Source organism: Neomonachus schauinslandi, chromosome 11 (assembly GCF_002201575.2).
Source record: "Neomonachus schauinslandi chromosome 11, ASM220157v2, whole genome shotgun sequence".
Taxonomy (NCBI): domain Eukaryota; kingdom Metazoa; phylum Chordata; class Mammalia; order Carnivora; family Phocidae; genus Neomonachus; species Neomonachus schauinslandi.
Window position 1 is genome coordinate 41,020,878 of NC_058413.1, and position 21,638 is coordinate 41,042,515.

At 33.8% G+C, this 21,638-nt stretch overlaps 1 protein-coding gene and 1 pseudogene across 6 annotated transcripts in view; one reads left to right on the plus strand and one right to left on the minus strand.

Annotated features, from left to right (window-relative positions):
• SOX6 (SRY-box transcription factor 6) overlaps nt 1-21,638 on the plus strand; it is a 594,109-nt gene that overhangs the window by 368,404 nt on the left and 204,067 nt on the right. The window lies entirely within an intron of this gene.
• Nucleotides 11,091-11,495, minus strand: LOC110576604 (annotated as a pseudogene).

The following is a 21,638-nucleotide window of genomic DNA, read 5'->3' on the forward strand; positions in this document are numbered from 1 at the left end:
CAGGGTAAGGCAGAGCACCTGGAATGGGTCCAAGCCACAAGAATTAGGACAGGAATATAGATGGAATCAAAACCATACATGTGCACATGGCTCCTGTCTTTGACCAACTTTTCAAATAGACTCAGAAGTAGAGATTATTGAATAAAAAACTGTTCTATTGAGAGCAGTATGATTTTAAGATTTGTTAGAAATGTGGTTATTTATAGAAGAGTGATTGTAGAAGACATCTACAGATCTTTACAAATGTAAGACATTTCTAAAATTGGCTCATATCATCCTTTTAAACAAGGTTTAAACTTTTTTAATTTCAAAGAATATATATATGTATATATACATACACATACACCATATTATAAACAGGTAAGTTTTTACTACTTTGAAATTCATCTGTGGCATTTTCCAGGTTATATAGTTATTAATGAAAACCTTTAGTTTTATCTGGACCCAAGAATATATTTTTACTCAAGTTAGTAAAATTACCTCTACTGTTTAAATATGTAGCTGTTGTGCTTGGGTTGCAAGATTTCAAGAGACAGTGAAGGATACAAAGAGTGCTTTACATAGATCTATATGGCTAGAAGTTTTTCCATGCTGGAATGTGGGAAAACCTACTGAGACCCTGAAGTTTAAGTTGGTAACATCAAGGGAGCATAAATAGAAGTTTATTAAGAAAGCTAAAGAAAATGAAATGGTCACAACCGTTCTGTGGTTTTGCTTAAACACAAGCTTTCATATCCATTGAGAGTCCTGGATTTCTTGTTAACTGGTTACTGAAAAGAGCTCTTTTATTTTCCCAGCCATAGTTTAGTGCCAATAGGCTTTTGCCTTGAAGCATGATGGTTCTTCTGTAATCTCCACAGTTGACTATGTATTTCTCAGCCATGACTATCACAGTTTAAGGTTGTCCTCTCAAATGGATGCTGAAAAGCATTTTACTGGAGTAATTGTTACTTATCCCTGGTCTTCCTGTCTGCATAATAGTCAGTGTTGGTGTCAGGAAGAAGAGGAGGGGATCACCACTACCAGATATGGTGCTCTCCCTACCTGGAACATCTTTTAAATATTTACAAAGGCTTGTCTGAGATGGAATCAGAATTAATGGCCAAGAAACAAATGATTAAGAAGTGATGAATGAGATAAATTGAAATACTGGAGAAAAATAGTTGGGATTTTTTCAATTTAGAAAGAAGAGTTTACTTAAGATTGCAGGAAGCACCCTGAGGAGATTTTCTGTATTATATTTCATAAAGAAAACTAGAGGTAGGACCAGAAAAAAAATTCCATTTTTGCCTTCATGATGAACTTATTCTTATTGTGGTTGACACTGACAGAAACTTTCTTACTAGAACATTAATCTCAGAATCAGGAAGGGATCTTTAGAATTCATCTCATCCATCCCTCTGCTTTCAAGAAGGAATGCATTTATAGAATCTCAGTCAATCCACAAATCTTTTTTTAGTGCTTATTATTTGCCCACCATTGTGTTAGACTCTGTGGAGTTTACAATATTTCATATTTTCCACCAGTCAGACATGAGAAATTCTTTTTTTTAAATTTTTTTTTTTAAAGATACGTTTTTAAAGACCTACAGAGAAGCAGGAGAGGAGGGTGCTGTCAAAAGCAATTTATTGTGCAAATCCTGTGTGTCACAGTGCTTTTGTTTATTTTATCTTACTCAATCCTCAAGCCAATGGCATGAGGTCGGCAACATTATCCTCCTTTTGCAACGGAAGGAACAGAGGCTCAGGAAATTTTTTCTCAAGACACCAAGATAATAATGGACAATCCAGGATTTGAATGGAGGACTGTATAATGCTTCAAGTTTATGCTCTTTCTACCAAGATGTGCTAATATCTCTTCTGGTCATTATTGGGACACATTTCTTCATGCATTTTCCAAGTCTCCCAGGTCTCTTTGAGTTAAACAAACAGAAAAACAAAAACAAAATCAGATAAAAAACAAAAACAGAAATTACTTTTTTTTGAGATTAGTGGGATTTTTTTTTTTTTACTTTTTAATATCCATAGTTTTTCTTTTCAAATTCACCTACTGAAGATTTTCCCTTTTCTATTAATTTAAATTCTTCAGGTTTGGGGAATATTATCTTTTAGTGTACTTTGGATTTTTATTTGCTGTCAAGGATTACTTAATATTATTCTGGCTTTTTAGGGCAGTCGGATCTACAATTCAACAGTGAATCCTCTCTGGTTGTTAGACAGTTGATAGAGTGCCTGGATATGTCATGAGAGACATAGACAATTGAGACATAGACAATTGTAGAACATAAACTTTAGAAACTCTAGATGCTGTCTAGACTACTAGTATTCTTACATTTCTACCATAGTGACATGTATTTTTGTGTGTCTACTGCAAAAATTTATGAACCATGAATAGAATTTTAATAATAAATTATACTGTGGTTAATAATTAAAGTTAGGGAAAATAGTTAAAGGAAGATTGTCATCTCCCACTTACAATGACCATTTACTATTATGCCTATAATCCATATCTCACACTGGAATCTATGAAGTATTTGTCTCAAAGTTCTTTCAATTCATAGTACAATTTTTTGATATCTCTGCAGATATTTTAGAAATAAGCTTTGTTCTTTGCTCCTCAGGAAAATGAAATAACTGGTACTAATGGAATAACAAGCGTTTTGAATATGGGGGTATACAGAGGACACTGTTATTTGGAGGATTAAGTCATCAGATTATCTTAAACAGTTTCCAATCCAAACAATTTTCATTTCTTGAGAAGGAGACCGAGAGAAATCAGACCTAGGAGTGTGCTTAAAAAATCTCATAGGTTAGACAGATACCTTAGGTCTGACTAAAGTAATGAATGAGGATATGAATACTGAATCTTTTGGCAGGAAATAGCATGTAGTCAATCAACACTGGCCTCACAGGAGCTGGGGTATAATGGTTGTTGATGTAGCTGAATCACTCTGGGAGAGCAAGCAGAGATGCCCAGGGACACAAATTAGGAGCGCGAAGCACCTAGTATCCAGGTATCCAAGCACCCATAGGTTAAATAACAAGAGTTAAACGTAAGCTCTGCTAAAAATGAGAATCAGGACATAAGTTACAGAAGCCCTCCATAGTGGGTACCCAGTAATTCAGCACTGATAGGGAGCAAGACATAGGTCACCACCAGTGGTGCTGAGTCTTGTGACCTCTGATCATAGAGCAGAGATTGTCCAGTTCTAGTTATCTGCTTAGTATAGAGACTGATATTTATAGCTAGATGAAAGGAAATTTTTTCTAGATTACAGTAAATCTGTGCTGCCCAACAGAGAAGTGATTTGTCACATGTTGGCTATTTAACAAATTCAAATCAATTAAAATAAAATTAAAATTTAGTTCCTCAGTCACATGAACCACATAGCAAATACTTATTACCACATGTGACTAGTGGCTACCATTGGACAGCAAAGATACAGAACACTTCCATTATCACAGAAAGCTCTATTTGACAACATTGTTCTATATTATAGTAGTCATAAAGGCTAGGCTTTTGGAGAGTTCTAACACTGGCAAAATGTAGAAACTATAAGTATCTGTAACAAGACATTTCTATGACCTGTACTTTAAAGAAGACCAAAAAATGGTATTATGTCAAATTAAGTGAGGCTTCTGAAAACAGGATTTTGATGGAAGAATTGTATTATATGAAGTTAGTTTTGAAATTGGTGTTCATATTTTTTTTTACTGATTTGCATATTGTTGCAATAAATACAGAGATTTTTTTCACTGAGGAACATCTATTAAAATCCTGTTGGAATGGATCATAACTTATGTATAGAACTGCTGATATTATATTAAAATCTATTTTTCTTGCATGTATACTGTGTGCTTGGTGAAGCATATTGGTTTTTGGGAGTTACTTCAAATTATCTCATCTCCACTGATGGCTGATGAGAAAGTTGATCCTTCTATATTTCTTTCATCAAACTGTCAACAAGGCAGCTTCCCATTTTGAGTGCTATTTTTCATTGTATTTAATACACATATTTTTATGTATGCTTTTTTCATTGTATTTAATACAAATTGTGTGTGTTTAAGTATGTGTCAGAGAGAGACAAAAACAATACACAAGGAAAGACAGGAGGGAGACATTAGACATGCTAAGAAAAATAGAGTAAGATAAAGTTTTTTTTTCCTTGTCAAAGTAAATTAAACTCTCAGAGAAAGAGAGAACCATTTCCATTTATATTGGTATCTAACTTTTCTCTAATATCTTAAACCCATGCCCCTGAGAGTCACCCCTACTCAATTTTGTGGCTTCTAGAGGAAAATCCAAATCCCTTTGTTCAGAGGTACTGCTTTTTGACTTTGGCATGAAGGTTCTTGAACAGACCTGGCCACTGATATGGAACCATAATACATGGGGTAGACAAAGCTTGTTGATTCCACACTGGCTCAAAATTAAATAGGCAATTCACAGAAGAGGATGCCTGGATAATAGGGAAATGCAGATTAAAGCAATAATAAGATACCATTTCATATCCATCAGACCGGAAAAGATTAAATGTGAGGAACTAGGATTCTCATAAACTACTTGTGGGAGTGTAAGTTTATATATCTACCCTGAGTTTCACTATATCTAGCAAAGTTGAAGATGCACATATTCTATGAACTAGCAATCCAACATATATATATATATACACACATACATATATATATTCTACATATATATATTCTAAAGAAACTCTTGCATGTGTATAAGAATGTTCACTCTAGCATTGTTTATAAGAGCAATCAAAATAAAGAAGCAGTCAAAATAAACAAGAATTATATATATCAACAAGTATGAATTTAAAAACATGATATTACATGAAAAAAGACACAAAATTACATATCTAGTATATGGTATGACCATAAATATTTTCTTAATAAGCCCGTATATAATAACAGTGTAAAAACAGGTATTAAAAGAATAAACACTATATTTAGTACAATTAATACGAAAAAAATAAAAGCAGGTTCTGCCTCAAGGGCACAGGAAACAAACAAATAAATGTGATTTGTTATTATCTGGTATAGAGCCACCCTGTTTACTCAGACTATCCACAGTGCTTGCTCTTTGCTTTATCAACAGAAGCTTTCAAAGTTGCTTAAGCCTCCTTTGTTTAAAGTGTGACTCTTGGCCTCCCCTTGACCTCCTGTTACAGGATGGATCAGGATATCTGAGTCTTCAGACAGTCGGCCAGAAGAGATTTTTTACAAAAATAAAACTTTTCTCATTAATATGGCATTTTAGATAGCACCTTCGGGACACCCTACAACTCCCAACCCTATTTTCATTTATTTATATTTTCACTAATTCCATTCATGTGTCAGACATTTTTTTTTTTTTTTTTTTTTTTTTTAAATGTGTCAGACATTTTTGAGAGGCTTTATTTGTTAGGTATTGGGAATACAAAGATGACTAAGAAATGGTTTCTACCCTTAAGGAGGTCAAAGTCTATAATGGCATATGCAGATAATTATAACACAGATAATTATAAACATTTTTAGCTCATGCTTTAGAGGATGCTAAAAAGGGAATTGATTATAATATTATTTAAGGTTTTTTTCCCCCTTCAAAATAAATAAAAGAATTCTCTCTCAAAGAAAGAGAATCATTTGTATTTATAGATCAGTGTCACATTTTCTTTGGTATCTCAAATCCATGACAACCAGGGTTAATATTTATGTTTCCAGCCCAGACCTCATTTTTGAGCTCCAAATTTATATATCCAATTTTCTACTGTACATTTCTTCTTGAACACTTTAAATTTAAGATGTCTACAATGGAATTCCTGATTTCTTTCTCAAATCTCCTATACCTAAATTCTTTCCCATCTCAGTAAATAACAACTCTGCCCTAGGTGCTCAGGTCACAAACGTTTAAGTTCACCTTGATTCCTCACTACAAGACATAGTTTCCATTTGCCTCTCTCTATGCCTTCTAAACTTACTCTGTGCATTGAGAACCCTACTGAGTGAGTTCCTTCCCTCTTTGACTTCCATTTGGGTTCAACCAATGAGAGGCACTCAGGAGAGCTGGGGGAGAGTAAGATTAGTGTCCTTTTCCTCTCCACAGCTCTTTCCTTGCCAGATTGCTGTAGGTTGGTTGTGACCCTTTCATGACCCTCTCCATAAAACTACATTCTCTAGGTTCCAGCACCCATCCTTTCCCCTTATGCTTTAGGCCTTGGTATGGTAACAGCTTCATTCTATAACTAGCTCTTGGGTATATCACTATCCCTTGGTGTTTTCCTTAAAACTTGCCCCATATTTTTGTAAATATTCAACTCTTCTCAAATTACCCAGTTTAAATGTGCCACTACCATTATTTGGTCCAGGCCACCAATCTCTCCTGCCTGGATTATTGTACTAACCTCTTAGCTGACATTCCCTGCTTTCTCCCTTGTCTCCATACAATCTGTTTTCCTCAGAGAAGTGAGGTGGATCCTTTTAAAATATCAGTTAAATCAGTTATCCTTTGTCTGAAAACCCTCTAATGGATCCATATTAATTTGAATAAAGGCCAAAGCCCCTACGATGGCCCCAAAGGCTCTACAAGATAGATACGGCCCTCTCCTTCTTCTCTAACTTCATCTTCTCTTACTCTCCTAAAGGAAAACTGTTTCTCTACTCAAAACATATCTAGACACCAAAAGAATGTGAGTTTTCCACACCAAACAATTCTTCAGTGCTCTGTGGACACCGATTGGGTGTCCTCCAATTTAATTCCATTCTCATATTAACAAATCAGAGTTAGCACAGACTGCCCCCACAACAGATCAAAAGCTTAATCCCACATGACTGCCCCCCACTTCAGACACCAATTACAAGTCATGGGTCTCCTCAGCTTATCCACACTTCTTTCCAAGTTGTTTACAAATCAGGAGTTCCCCAAACCCTCTCCTCAGTTTGATTATTTGCTATAATGGCTCACATAACTCAGGGAAACCCTCTACTATTAATTTTTTTTTTATGAAGGATACAAATGAATAGCAAGATGAAGAGGTATATGGGGCAAGGTCTGGAAGGTCCTGAGTGTAGTTCTTTTCCTATGGGGTATGGGATGCTCCATCCTCCTGGGATAAGGATGCATTCACCAAGTTCTCTGTGGTGAAGTTCTCTGGACCTCTTCATTCAGGATTTTTATGGGACTCCATTACATTGGTATGATTGATTAAGTCATTGGCCATTGGTGATTAACTCAGTCTCCAGTCTCTCTCTCCTCCCCAGAGGTCAGAGGTAGGGCTGAAAGTTCCAACTCTCTAATCACATAGTTGGTTCTTCTGGCAAACAGCCCATTTCCTGGAGCTATCTAGGGGCGTATTAAGAATCACCTCAGAAACAAACTCAGGTACAGTTGAGAGGGGCTTATTATGAGTAATAGACACTCCTCTCACTCTTACCACTCAGGAAATTACAAAGATTTTTGGAGCTCTGTGCCAGGAAATGGGCATGAAGACCAAATATATATTTACTATATCAAAATATCACCTCTTCCCTTTGCTCTTTTTTGCTCATGGTATGTTTACCTACTAGTGTTCCTCAAATAGTCACACACCTCAGGACCTTTGCATTTGTTGTTTATTCTTCCTGGAATATTCTGCTCCTCAATACTCTCTTGACTCATTTTTCCAGCTCTTTCTCAGAACATTTCTAAGTTCTTGCTTAATTGTCATTCTCAGAGAGATCTATTGGGACCATCCTATTTAACGTTGGAACCTCTTCTACCTACTTAGCTTTTTTTTTTTCCTATAACATTTGCTGCATCTTAATATACTTTTTATTTTTTCATTTCTTTTGTTATCTGAGTTTCCCCACTCGAAGGTAAGTTGCATGAAAACAGGGTATGTGTGGGTTCACTGCTTGACCCAAGGTATATAACAAATATTTACTCAATGAATGATTGAATGAATGTAGTGAATTAGAGAGATGTACAAGAAGCCTGTGAGTGTCAGAGAAGACTGAGAAATTGCTTTTATTCTTCCATCTCTTCACCCTGGCTTCACCAGTATGCTTCTGCTTCTGAATGGAAGTTCTAGTTAGTTTATGCCTCAAGACCACAAGATCTGTCTGCTCCCTTATGCCAAGAGGCAGATCTAAAATTTGAAACTCAGATACAAAAATTTCCTCTTTTATCTGAACATCACAAATATAAGACTCAAGTAGACAAGAGCATAGATAGTTTTGTTTTCATTGTAAAGGAGAATAGTTCTAGACTGTGTTTTGCTTCCTAGTATGATTATTCTTGACATTATTGGATATTTTTTCAAGGTAACCTTTATATTCAACAAATTTGCAATACCAAAAACGTTATTGTACAATATAATAATTTTATTCCTTAGTAGAAAGAGGAATTATGAGATAGAGATTACTTAATTTTTTTTTCATAAATAGCAGTTTAACTGAGGGAAGTTGTCAGTAAATATCTGCTAAGCGATTTTCTAATACCTCACATACAAGATTTTCTGCTTTTTTTCCTGAAACATACTTCATACTAGGAAGCCTCAATTAAGACTCCAAAATTTAAATCAGATATTAGATTTCAGTTCATGTTAAATAACTGCAAGGAATCTTAGAAGGTCATTCCTGTTTTTTCATTCATATTTCACAGAAACTTAAAAAGGGATAGTTTCTGTAATGTCAATAATAATAACTAGACAAGAAAATAGGAATTTTCTAGAGAGACAGCATGAATGGGGGGGAGGGGAAGAGGGAGAGGGAGAATCCCAGGCAGGCTCCACGCCCAGTGTGAAGTCTGACACAGGGCTCAGTCCCATGACCCTGAGATCATGACCTGAACCAAAATCAAGAGTTGGATGCTTAACTGACCAAGCCATTCAGGTGCCATGAGAATAGGAATTTCTTTTGTGAATACATTATACTGTTTGTTGACCATTGATATATAAATATTTCCCATAGTCTAACTGAATCTACTCAAACCTTTGTGATGTATCTTAGGTTTGTGAGTGGATTTTGAAAGACATATCAGTTATTACCAAGACAAAGAAAGTATTTATTGAACTTCTGGTGTGTGTCATGCATTTTGCTAGGCATTTTCACCTTTGCTTGCTGTTTGCTTAGCAATGTCTTTATTGAGATATAATTCATATATCATAAAATTCACCCATTTAAAGAGTAAAATTCAGGTTAATTTTGATTTGGAATCTGAAACATAATGAGCTCTTTATATTTTATTACCATTGGTCTAACTTGTACTTTGAATGGAACTTTTAGCAATGTATGACTTTATGACATGGTCATTTGGAAAATGTTGGATCACTGAATTGTACAAAGCTTCCAAATGTTGACATATTTCATGATACAATATAAAATAATCACATCCATTAATATCACATTTGTAAATTTGAAAACAATTTTATTATTGAAAACAAATACAATCAGTTGTTTTCCTTGAAGTAAAAAGACTCACTTCATACCATTTTTGAAAAAATGTCTTTTAAAAATCCAAGATATGGAAGCAACCCAAGTGTCTAATCATACATGAATGGATTAAGAAGATGTAGTATATACAATGGAATATTACCCAGCCACCACAAAAAAGAATGAAATCGTGCATCTTGTCATTTGCAACAACATGGATGGATCTAGAAGGTATAATGCTAAGTAAAATAAAGTCAGTCAGAGAAAGGCAAATAACCATATGATTTCAGTTATAGGTGGAATTTAAGAAACAACAAAAAAATACGAACAAAGAAAAAAGGAGACCAAAAGCCAGACTCTTAACTATAGAGAACAAACTGGTGGTTGCCAGAGGGAGAGGGGATTGGTGAAATATGTGAAGGGGATTAAGAATACACTTAGTATGATGAGCACTGCTTAATGTGTAGAATTGTTGAATTATTATATTGTACACCTAAAACTAATATAACACTTATGTTAACTATACTTGAATTAAAAAAAAAAACCCTATTTTGAATACCATTCTGTGCCTATCATTCATTCTGTCAAGTAAAAATGGTGTTCTATGGAAAAAGCCGTTAGTTTGGATCTTGAAGAATCACACAAATCCTTTTCATCAAGAAAACTATTGTTACTTTGGTATGTAGCAGAAATACTTTATATATACTTAGAATTTAGTTACACATATTATAAAGTGTACTCTAAGTTGAGATTTAATAAAATCAATATATTTTTTTACTGTTTTATCAAGAATTTTTAGGTGAAACTGACATTTAAAAAAAATACATGTGCACTTGTTGTGATGAGCACTGGGTGTTATAATTAAGTGATGAATTCCTAATTCTACTCCTGAAACCAATACTACATTATATGTTAACTAACTTAAATTTAAATACAATCTTGGAAGAAAAAAAGATAAAAAGTACATGTGTGTGGTTACAAAGACTTCAGTGACTGCTAACTAGTACAATTCAGTGTCACTGGCTTGATTTATGATAAGGCGCCAGTAATTTTACTTATCATTAGTTTTGCACCTTTAGAGTAAATGTCAATGCAGTGAAAAGACAAAAAGATCGGTAATATTCTAAATATATTTTTACAAATATAGCATTCATATAAAAGTGGACCCCAGTGGTGGCCAAAATGCATTTTGAAAAGTATGAGTCAAGTGATAGATCTAAATATAATGGTAGTGAGGGGAATAAACATTCTCTTCCAAGAAAGTTAAATGTTTATTTTTTAAATCTTTAATTATTATTCAGATACACACAATTATTTAAAACATTAATTTAGAAGGAAACTAATTGCTTTAAATATCTTCTCACCTCAAATTCTATTCCCTTAACTTTCCTTAAGTGACCTTTAGTAGAAATTTTTTTCTTTATGTTGGGAAGAAATAACTTATAAACAATTATGTGCCCTTGAGTGAGAGATATTTTATTCTTTTTTTAATGCGTGATTTTATTTAGTCTGTCCATTAATAACTAATATTTTAGAACACTTAATGATATTAAGGGAACTCAACATAAGAGAAGTTCAACTTAATTTTTTTACCTTTCAATGTTAGGTATTAATAAGAAAGATAGTCAAAATAACTATGGTCAAAATTGTTATGTCAAAAACATAATAAATAGTTGGTGTTAGTCTACACAGAATTCAATTTTTGGTGTAAAGTTCTTTGACTGCAAGAAAGAACATTTGGTTTACTTCACTAATGAGAATATCTCTTAATGTTGGGATGGCCTCTTATTGGTATTTCTTCTGCTGTTGATTATTAGCATAGTTATCTGTGATTGTATGAATGGAGATGAGTGGAGATGTATTCATCCTGTTTATTTCAAATGATAGTACATAACCAATTACTGTAGTAATGAAGAGGTAGACAGGCCATGCAACTGCCCAGTATTTTTGAGGCCAATAGATTTAGCCTATGGCGTTTAGTCAAGATTCGGGAATAAAAGCCCCCATGAGATATAGTATGTAGCCAAATTGGGAGCTTAAGAAAAGAACAAAGCCATAAATTGTTCTTTTTGGCAATGGCGATGGTAAATTTTCCACCATTTTCCCTGTGGCTTTAGACAATCTTGTTGTACTGCAGCCAAGATGCCTGGAGAATGGGGCCTTTCACACACCTCCCCCCTCCATGGGTGTATGGTTACTGTAAATGTTGAGATACGAAATATCTCTTAATAATTCCAAGAATTGTGTAGTATCACTTATCACTGTACATTATTGTACAATAGAATATAGAAGTATATAAAATTATAACATTAAATTCTCTTTGCTCTATCCTGCTAGCTTATTTTAATAATGGAATTTTTAAAATAAAAATATGTTATGCAACTTGCTTTTTTTTTCCTTAATATAGATTTATCTCATTTTGGGGGATATAATTTTTGTCTGTTTTGCTCACTAATCTCCAGAATTTAGAACAGTGCATAGAAGATGCTCAGTAAACATTACTTTAAGAGCTGTCCACAAAATATAGCCAGATCAACAAAGAATAATTTATCCATTCCTCTATTGATAAGCATTGGCTTGTTCCCAGCTCTCACTTTTAAAGTAACACTATAGTAGAAAAAATGTGTGGAAGAATGTTTCAGGCAATATGAATAGCATGAGTAAGACATGGAAATGTGAGAGTGAAATTACTTTTCTGCAGAATTTCATGTTTTTAGTGAAAATAATGTGTGCATGTGTATGTGCATTTTTGGTTAGGGTGGGCAGGTGTTAAAGTTGGACAGGAAAAATGAGAAATGAGGTTATATGGGCAAGTAAGTACAAGATCATGAAGGGGTATGTAAGCCATTTAAATAAGTCTGGACTTTATTAGTGGAGAACCATTGAAGAGTTTGACTAGGTGAGTGATAGGACCATGCCTGGATTTCCAACTTCCATCTTCATCCTTGTGGCTGTTGGAATAAAGTGGTATTTTGTAGTCAATGAAAATGTTTGATTTTAGAACTTTATTAAACATTTGGAATAAAATATATCATAATTCTGTATCATGTAACTTTTATTCACTGTTAGGATAGATTCTAAACTTTTTAAAAGATTTATTTATTTATTTTAGAGAGGAAGAGCACGAGCAGGAGGGGCAAAGGGAGAGGGAGAGAGAGAGGGAGAAAGAATCTGAAGCAGACTCCATGCTGAGCATGGAGCCATCCCACGACCCTGAGATCACGACCTGAACCAAAACCAAGAGTTGGAAACCCAATCGACTGTGCCACCCAGGTGCCCCAGGATATTCTAAAATGGACTTTTAATATTGATATTATATGACTATATTGGCAAATATTTATTGAATGTTTACTATGTGAAAGCACTGTTCTAAGTGCCTCACGTCTATTAACTTGTGTTAACTCACTTGATCTATACAATACCCTGTTATTATTCCAATTTTATAAAATATATCAATAAGATCAAAGTTACAGCACTAGAAAGTAGTGGAGTTGAGATTTAAAACTAGGCAATCTGGCTCCAGAGCCCATGCTCTTAAACATGTCACCATACTGCTTCCTAAATTGGATTATTCCTAAAATATATAAACAGAACCTGTGAACTTACATGTGAAACTGTGATAAGTCGAAAATTAAGTTATATTTCCTCATTTACAGAATGATGTAAATTCAACTTAATGTATTCTGTTTTTATTCCAGTTTTTTCTTTTGTAAACATAAAGAGACAAAAATATATTTTGTGAATTAGTGAGTTTGCTGGCCAAACTAACACTAATTATTATGTCACATTTAGAAGGTGGTTTTCAAATTTGGTGAAGTTACTCTCAAAATTAACTAAAAAAAATCTCATCTGAAAAGTTAATACTGCATTGTATATCAATATATAATGTTAATCTAATGAGTATATATATATATGTTGTAGATCAAGAAGAGGCTGTAAAACAACTAGAGAGTTTATCTGGGGCCTTAGGGATTATAATCTTGAGACACAGAATCCACCAAAATTGAAAGTGTTCTTGGAGTTAGGAGGGAAGAATGCAGGTTTATAAAAGCAAAAACCATGAGGTTATATAACTTGTTTTGAAAGAATTATGATTGATGCTGGCAGAGTTTAAACTGACTATCTAATACACAGTTGGCTATTTAGATAATAGGTGTTACATTATTTCTATTTCAGTTTAAGTTAGAAGGATGTGTTCAAGGAGGTGGAGTTGCAAACAACAAATTGCAACTGACAAAAGTCAAAAGTTCATGGTGTTCTGACAGTTGAAACAGGAGATACGCATAAGTCCTACTTCCTTTTGACTTTTGACTCTATTTTGAGTGACTCTCTTAGCAATGTGTACTTCATTTTCAATCTTGTTTCATATGTATATGTATACAATGTTTCCATTTATAGTTCTTGGTCACATAAATGATTTTTTCTCATGTTACCAAGAGATTAATGATCTTTACAGATGCAGGCAAGATTGAATGATTTTCATAAAACATTAAAATTGCAGAGAGAGTCTATACTCATGGAATATTTCTAGATTATAACCTATAACTAAAAGTGTCCTTGTAGATTATCTAATCCAACACCCTCATTTTACAGGTGGGGAAATAGAAGCCCAGAAAACTACTCTCACAAAGTGGCAAAACTAAAACTAGAACCCAGATATTCAGATTTATATTCCAGTCACTTTCCATTATACCACTTCATAATCAAATATTTTTATATATTCTATTAGCTCTTATTACACACCATGCAAATCACAAGATGAGTGTCATACTATTTTTAAATTTTATTATTTTCTATTTCTGTCATTCTCTATATACTAGCAAACAATGAACTCTTACTAAATATATGCTTATGTGATTTATCTGACCTCAGCTTGAGAGTTTTATCTGTTAATCTTTATAACTGTCTGCATTTCTGTTATCCTACACTCCCCAAATGCCACTTTTTTGAAAAAGAGAGAGAGACAAACCAAGAAACAGACTCTTAACTATATAGAGAACAAACTGATAGTTACCAGAAGTGAGCTGGGTGGGGGGGATGGGTGAAATAGGTGATGGGGATTAAGGAGTGCACTTCTTGTGTTGAGCATGGGTATTGTACCTAAGTGTTGAATCACTATATTGTACACCTGAAACAAATATTACACTGTATGTTAACTAGCTGGAATTTAAATAAAAACTAAATGAAAAAGGTATGTGCGGATTTTCAGCTGCACAGGGGGTTGGTGCCCCTAACCCGTGTTGTTCAAAGGATATGTGTAATATGTGATCATACTAGAGGAAAACATGCTAAATTTGCCAGTTAAATACAGATTCAATTTAGATTGCCCCTTCAGATCTTTTTGTTCTGCTTATTTTTTCACAGTGTTATGCTGCTTTTATTTCACAACATTATCACATGGCATTTTTTCACTTTTAGAAGGCCTTTCCTAATATTAGTTAAAAATCCAATTTGCCTCTGTGTAATCAGCACCTGAATATAGATACACCTGTTCACTTTGTTGTTTCACTATAATTGGACTTTCCATTTGTTTTCAGTTTTTCACTATAACCAGTATTGTTTCAGTGAATATCTTTTAACATAATAATCTTTAAAAAAAATTTTTATTGTTATGTTAATCACCATACATTACATCATTAGTTTTTGATGCAGCGTTCCATGATTCATTGTTTGTGCATAACACCCAGTGCTCCATGCAGAATGTGCCCTCCCCAATAGCCATCACATAGAATTTTACCCTTGAGAATGTAATTTCAAATAAAGAAAATCTTGTTAGAAATGAAAAAAATGAAATCACTTTTTTTGTTATGATGCCTTGTCTCCTGAGGAACTTAAGACTAGAGTTCTTTATATAGTTCTTGCTCTTATTTAAAGGAAATTAGGATCTGGAGAACCCCGCAGGTGCTTAGATTTTCAAATACATGGGCCAATGAAATACAAAGATTTGTGGCCCATAATATTGCAGTTGTTAAAATTGATCAGTGTTGGGCACTGAAATCTTTCCAAGTCCATATGTAACTTTACCTATGAAAAATCCTGATTTGCTATTTCTGAAAAAGTATCAGTTGAACTCTGATTAATATCTTTAAACCAACACATGAAAACTTGCATGCTGAGGTTCCAGAGTGAAAGTCTTGGTATCTTTGAACAAGTCGTGCTTCTTAAGATATTTACTTATTGATTGCTTCTGTCATTGACTAGCATTTCATTGTTAGATTACCTGATAGACTTGAGGAAGTGAAAATGCATTTAAATAAGAATATTGCTTTTTAAATGGATTGAGGAAAATGATTACTGAAATCAACTATCTTCCAAAAACAATTTAAAGTGGAATATTTCACTTGATTTTTTAAGAGGTGGAGTGTTACAGTGGAAGGAGTTCTGAGCTGAGGATCAGGACTTCTACATTCTAGTCTTAACTTGAATTACCTTTTTGACATCAGGCATATCACTTTCCCCTTCTGGCTTTCAGCTTCCTGATTTGTACAACTTGGGAGTTGAATGACTTCTTCGATTCTTTACAGCATTGATTTTCTGAGTTGTGGTTGTTTAAATAAGTATACTTTTAAAAAGGCATTTCAAATTATTTAATAGATAAGATGAATTCTTGACAAATCACCTTCAGCTGTAGATTAATGATGGTAAAACCAGCAATGGAAAATATGGGGAACAAACTGGTTTGATTAGGAAATATGTGAGATATGCTTTCTTTCTTCCACAATGCTCTCTTTTTTCCCTTAAAAAGCTCAGATAGGCAGTAAGCTTTGTAACAAGTGTTTGCTTATGTTCAAATTGGGAAATACATTTGGAGCCATATACATATACACCTACCCGCCCCCCCCTCCCTTCTTCCAGTTTTCCTGTTTTCCAGTGTATGGGGTCAACTTGGGACTTCAGGCTAGGGAAAATAAGCACAATGTTACTTTAATGCTACTTTAATGCTAACTAGAGCTGTGAAACTTCAAGATAAAATGTATTCTCAGAATATCAGTCTAGAAGAACTGGCTGTTTTGAAGTGGAAAGTAAATAGGTTTGAAGTTAGGGTTTAAGATCTGGCTGTGTGATTTTAAGTAAATCTTGTGTCCTTTCTTTTTCTTCATTTGTAAATTGGTGATGGACAGTAATGATAGCTGTCTTACTAGGTGGTTTTAAGGTTCAAAAAACCTAATGTATGTGACAGCACTTTCTAGTACATTTTTAGTTGTTTAAATTTTTATTATATCTAACTTATTTTCATGTATAGATTAGCTGAAACAATGTTATCATTCATGTCTACTCACCTTATACAAACTAAATACCTAATAATTTTATATATCCATTTTGGACAATTAGCTTTTAGGCTAAGTAAGGCCATTTTTATGATAGACTTGTATCACTTTACTAACTTGAATAGAAAGAAGGTTAAAATGAGTAGCCTAATACTGAATAATTCCTTACTGTATATTTTTATCTTGGTAGAGTTACTAACCTGGTAGAATTTCTCCCATGCTTTTTATTTTATAATGATAATGAAATGAATGATAGTAATAATTATATCACCTCACTCTTGCTGATGATCTTTGCCTTGTATTTCTTGGGTTGCTCTTACTTAGTAGCTCTTTCCAAGTAGTCTAAGCTGCTGTTGATTATTCAGTTCATTTGAACAAATGGAGGGAACAAAAGAGTGTGTTTAGTCAACTCTTGATCACCTGAGCTCTCAGTGGCACAGATAATTCCAAACAGCAGCTACTTCACATGTTTACAGTTAGCTCATGAATGGATTTAAGAGTTTACATTTAAATATAAGCATGTCTGATAATCTGGGGACTCACTTGTCTTGGGCTTGTCACAATGATAATTAAAACTTGGAAGTGTTTTCCCTGAATCTAAAGTATCTTTTATTGCCTAGAATACATTGGCCCAAGACTTTAACTTGTGAATCTTCTTGGAAGAGTCTTGTTTATTTGTTTCTTTCATCACTTTGGCACACAAAAAACTGATAAATGCTCCAGTCACTTTTGTTCCTTTTTTTTTTTTTTTTCCCCCTGGTCTGAGTAGGCAAATCCACTCTTTGCTTAAAGGAAGATGTTGGGAAACTAAATTTTTAGGCCATTTATTATTGAACTGAATTTGGTTCCAAATTCACACAAATACCTATTTAGTTATATTGGAATTGTATAGTGGCATTGCCTTTGGATCTACACAGTTTTGAAATTTCTTAATTGATATTCACTTTCATATTTTAGACTTTTTCCTTAAACAAACAAACAAATGTATTTCTGCTGCCTCTTGTGTACCTTTTACAACTGTGAACTAACAGTGTTACATCTTAACTCAGGTATCCCTATAAATATAGCAGTGCCTAAAAAATTCCAGGAATGACAGAATTCTTTTTCCCAAATCACATTTAGTAGGTTTTCTTGTATTTTGGTGTTTCTTTGTTTTCCCAGTGCCTTTTTAATCTTTACTTGGTTTAGATCCTTCAGTATTTTTTTTTAAAGATTTTATTTGCTTATTTTAGAGAGAGAGATAGAGAGAGGAGGAGCAGAGCGAGAGGGATAAACAGACTCCATGCTGAGCGCAGAGCCTGATGTGGGGCTCAATCCCAGGACTCTGGGATCATGACCTGAGCCAAAATCAACTGACTGAGCCACCCAGACATCCCTAGATCCTTCAGTTTTTAACTTACTGATGGTCCATATAATTAACTATATAAAATAGGAATTGTATTTCATTTAGAACCTTTCAGTTCCACTATGCTTGGTAATGTCTGTTTAGAATTGCCTGTGTGTAAGCTTGGAAATACAGTTTAGGACTCAAAAGTAGCTCAGTTTTGGAGGTATAGGTGGTTCCTTTTCATACTCCTATTAATATAATTTGGGAATTACTTATTTTTCTATATTAGGAAGAAATTTGGTAAACAATGTTGCTGTGGATTTCCTAGAAACTTAACTATAAATTCTCTGGAATAATTGTAGGCATGTAGATTTTCTAATACTGTTTTGTAGAACTGGGGAAATTCTTTTCCCATAGAATTTACTCAAAGGCCATTGACTCTGTGGCTTTTATTGAATATAAATCTGGTATAGATTTCCAAAAATTTGGCTGAATTTTCAACTTAAAATAAAGCGGGAAAGTTTTGTTTTACTGTCTTAATGCTAGACAGGACTTTCCATTAATTTTGCTTTAAAATAATTTTCATTATTTCTTCATTAGATATAACCCAAGGCCTTAGAATCTTCAGAAGCAAATATAAGGTTTTCATTGATTCATGTGTTTATATATTTATCATATGAAAAAAGAACATGTGCTTAATAAAATTTATGATGATATGCTGTAAGATTTAGACATTTTAATATTCTCATCTTTTTTTAGATGGACATTTTTGTATTGGTTAGTTAATTACTAAGTAAAATTATAAGTTTGTCTCTTCTAAAATGAGAAAAATTAGCATGACCTTATATCTCCTTAATTGGGAATTACATTTCATGGAAAATTGATTGACTATTTCTATGAATGTTGTATTAAAAATTTCTCTTCAAAATACTTGGCAAATAAGGAGCATTTGTACAAGCTTTATGAAACTAAGATTACATTGTTATGTTTACTCTAGATGAAGGGTCTATTATATCTTTATTTGTTTATTTTGAATTTCTACATGTATTCAAAAGTGATGAATTGAGCCTAATTATTCTATAGAATTGTATCATCCATATTTCAGGCTTACCAACAACATAAAATTCCATATTTTATGGAATTTTTATGAAGTTTATCAACTCTAAGGTTCTATTTACATAACATTATTTAGAAACTGACATTAAGTGACAATAAGTTATGACTATGTTTGAGCTTATCTGGGATTGCCTGGTTTACACCTGTGTTCTTGATGTTCTCATTCACAGTGCCTGCATTCATTTAAGAAATGTCCTCATTTGGATGATGAATTATCTGAATTAATTCATATAATAGAATTCCTTTCCACAAGTATTTGTTGAAGACTTACTATGTGTCTGGAACTGTTTTAGGTGCTGGGGAAATAGCTAGTAGTAAACAAATTAAAAGACAAATGACATTACCAAGTAACTCAGAATATTATGTCTGTTATTGTTGCCAAAAAAGTGACCAGGTAAATTGTCTTTGTCATTGAACACAACAAAAATAAAATATGCCATTCGTGCATAATAATTGAGTACCACTGGAATCACAGCACTTTAAATAGACAGAAAGACAATGCGATATCACCTCACACCTGTCAGAATGGCTAAACTCAACAACACAAGAAACAACGGGTGTTGGTGAGGATGTGGAACCCTCTTGCACTGTTGATGGGAATGCAAGCTGGTGCAGCCACTCTGGAAAACAATGTGGAGGTTCCTCAAAAAGTTAAAAATAGAACTACCCTATGATCCAGCAATTGCACTACTAGGTATTTACCCAAAGAATACAAAAATACTAATTCAAAGGGACACATGCACATGCTCCCCAGTGCAGAATTATCTACAGTAGCCAAATTATGGAAATAGCCCAAGTGTCCATCGACTGATGAATGCCTAAGAAGATGTGGTATATACAAATACAATGGAATATTACTTAGCCATTAAAAAGAATGAAAGCTGGCCATTTGCAATGATGTGGATGGAACTAGAGGGTATTATGCTAAGTGAAATAAGTCAGTCAGAGAAAGACAAATACCATGATTTCACTTATATGTGGAATTTAAGAAACAAAACAGATGAACATAAGGGAAGGGAAGGAAAATAAAATAAGATAAAAAGAGAAAGGGAGGCAAGCCATAAGAGACTCTTAACTATAGGAAACAAACTGAGGGTTGTTGGAGGGGATGTGGGTACAGGGATGGGGTAACTGGGTCTTGGGCATTAAGGAGGACACTTGATGGAAAGAGCACTGGGTGTTATATGCAACTGATGAATCACTAAGTTCTACCCCTGAAACTAATAATAAACTATATGCTAACTAAATTGATTTTTATTTATTTATTTATTTTTTAAAACATTTTTTTAAAGATTTTATTTATTTATTTGATAGAGAGAGACACAGCGAGAGAGGGAACACAAGCAGGGAGAGTGGGAGAGGGAGAAGCAGGCTTCCGGCCGAGCAGGGAGCCTGATGCGGGGCTCGATCCCAGGACCCTGGGATCATGACCTGAGCCGAAGGCAGACGCTTAATGACTGAGCCACCCAGGCGCCCCCTAAATTGATTTTTAAATAAAAAAATTTAAAAAATAGGTGATGGGGATTAAGGAGTGACTTATGATGAGCACCAGGTGTTGTGCGGAAGTTTTGAATCACTATATTGTACACCTGAAACTAATATTACACTGTATGTTAACTAACTGGAATTTGAAAAAAAATTTAAAAAGAAAAAAAATTAGGTTAGGAGCAAAATAAATAAATATTTAAACAGAAAGGAACCTATCAACATTTTTTAAAGAGATTAGAGATATGCTATCCATGTGTCAATCAGATGTGTCAGGTAAGAATGTTGTTTTTATAAAGTCAATGAATAGTTAAAATTTCTCAACCTTGTTTTAAACTTGTAGGTGTAGGAGAAACAAAACAACCTTGTTTTAAACTTGTAGGTGTAGGTATAAACGATACCCATTTAACTTAATTATAATTGTTTTTGACAAGTAGAACAGAAATCTCAAATGAGGTTGCTTGTAGTTTGTTAAAGCTTATTAGTACACTTCTTATTTTCTTAAACAATCTATAGATGGTGAATCAGCGAAACAAAATCTTTTTGGCTAGTGTAGGTATAAAAATATAGTGTGAGAAAGCTGGGTAGGAGGCATAGACTTTAAAATGTTGCATGACACTGATTTGGATCAGTCTATAGTGATATAGTCAGGGTCATTCTTCCCATTGAATTTTGAAATTCAACCAAAGAATGGATTTTGTCCATTAAAGAGTATACTTTTTAAAAACATTCCTCTAAAAAAGCTTTGGTGGCATAAGGACAGCTGAATGAGTTGGCTAATCAACTGTATGTAACTCTTTTGGCAGTTCTTTCGTCAATTAAGAATTAGAACCTGTTCTCTGATTACCGTGTCTTGGCATATAATTCAATTTTATTGGAAGAAGGTGGTGTTAGAAAGGGTTAATACAGTAATGTAAGTCCCTCTGAACTGTTTCCTATATAATTGCTTATATAATTTATGTGGCCTTTCAGTTGATTCTATCTTCTAAGTTATAGTTGGTGTTCAGAGAAGTGTTGAAATTTTTTTTCATACAATTTGAAATTTAA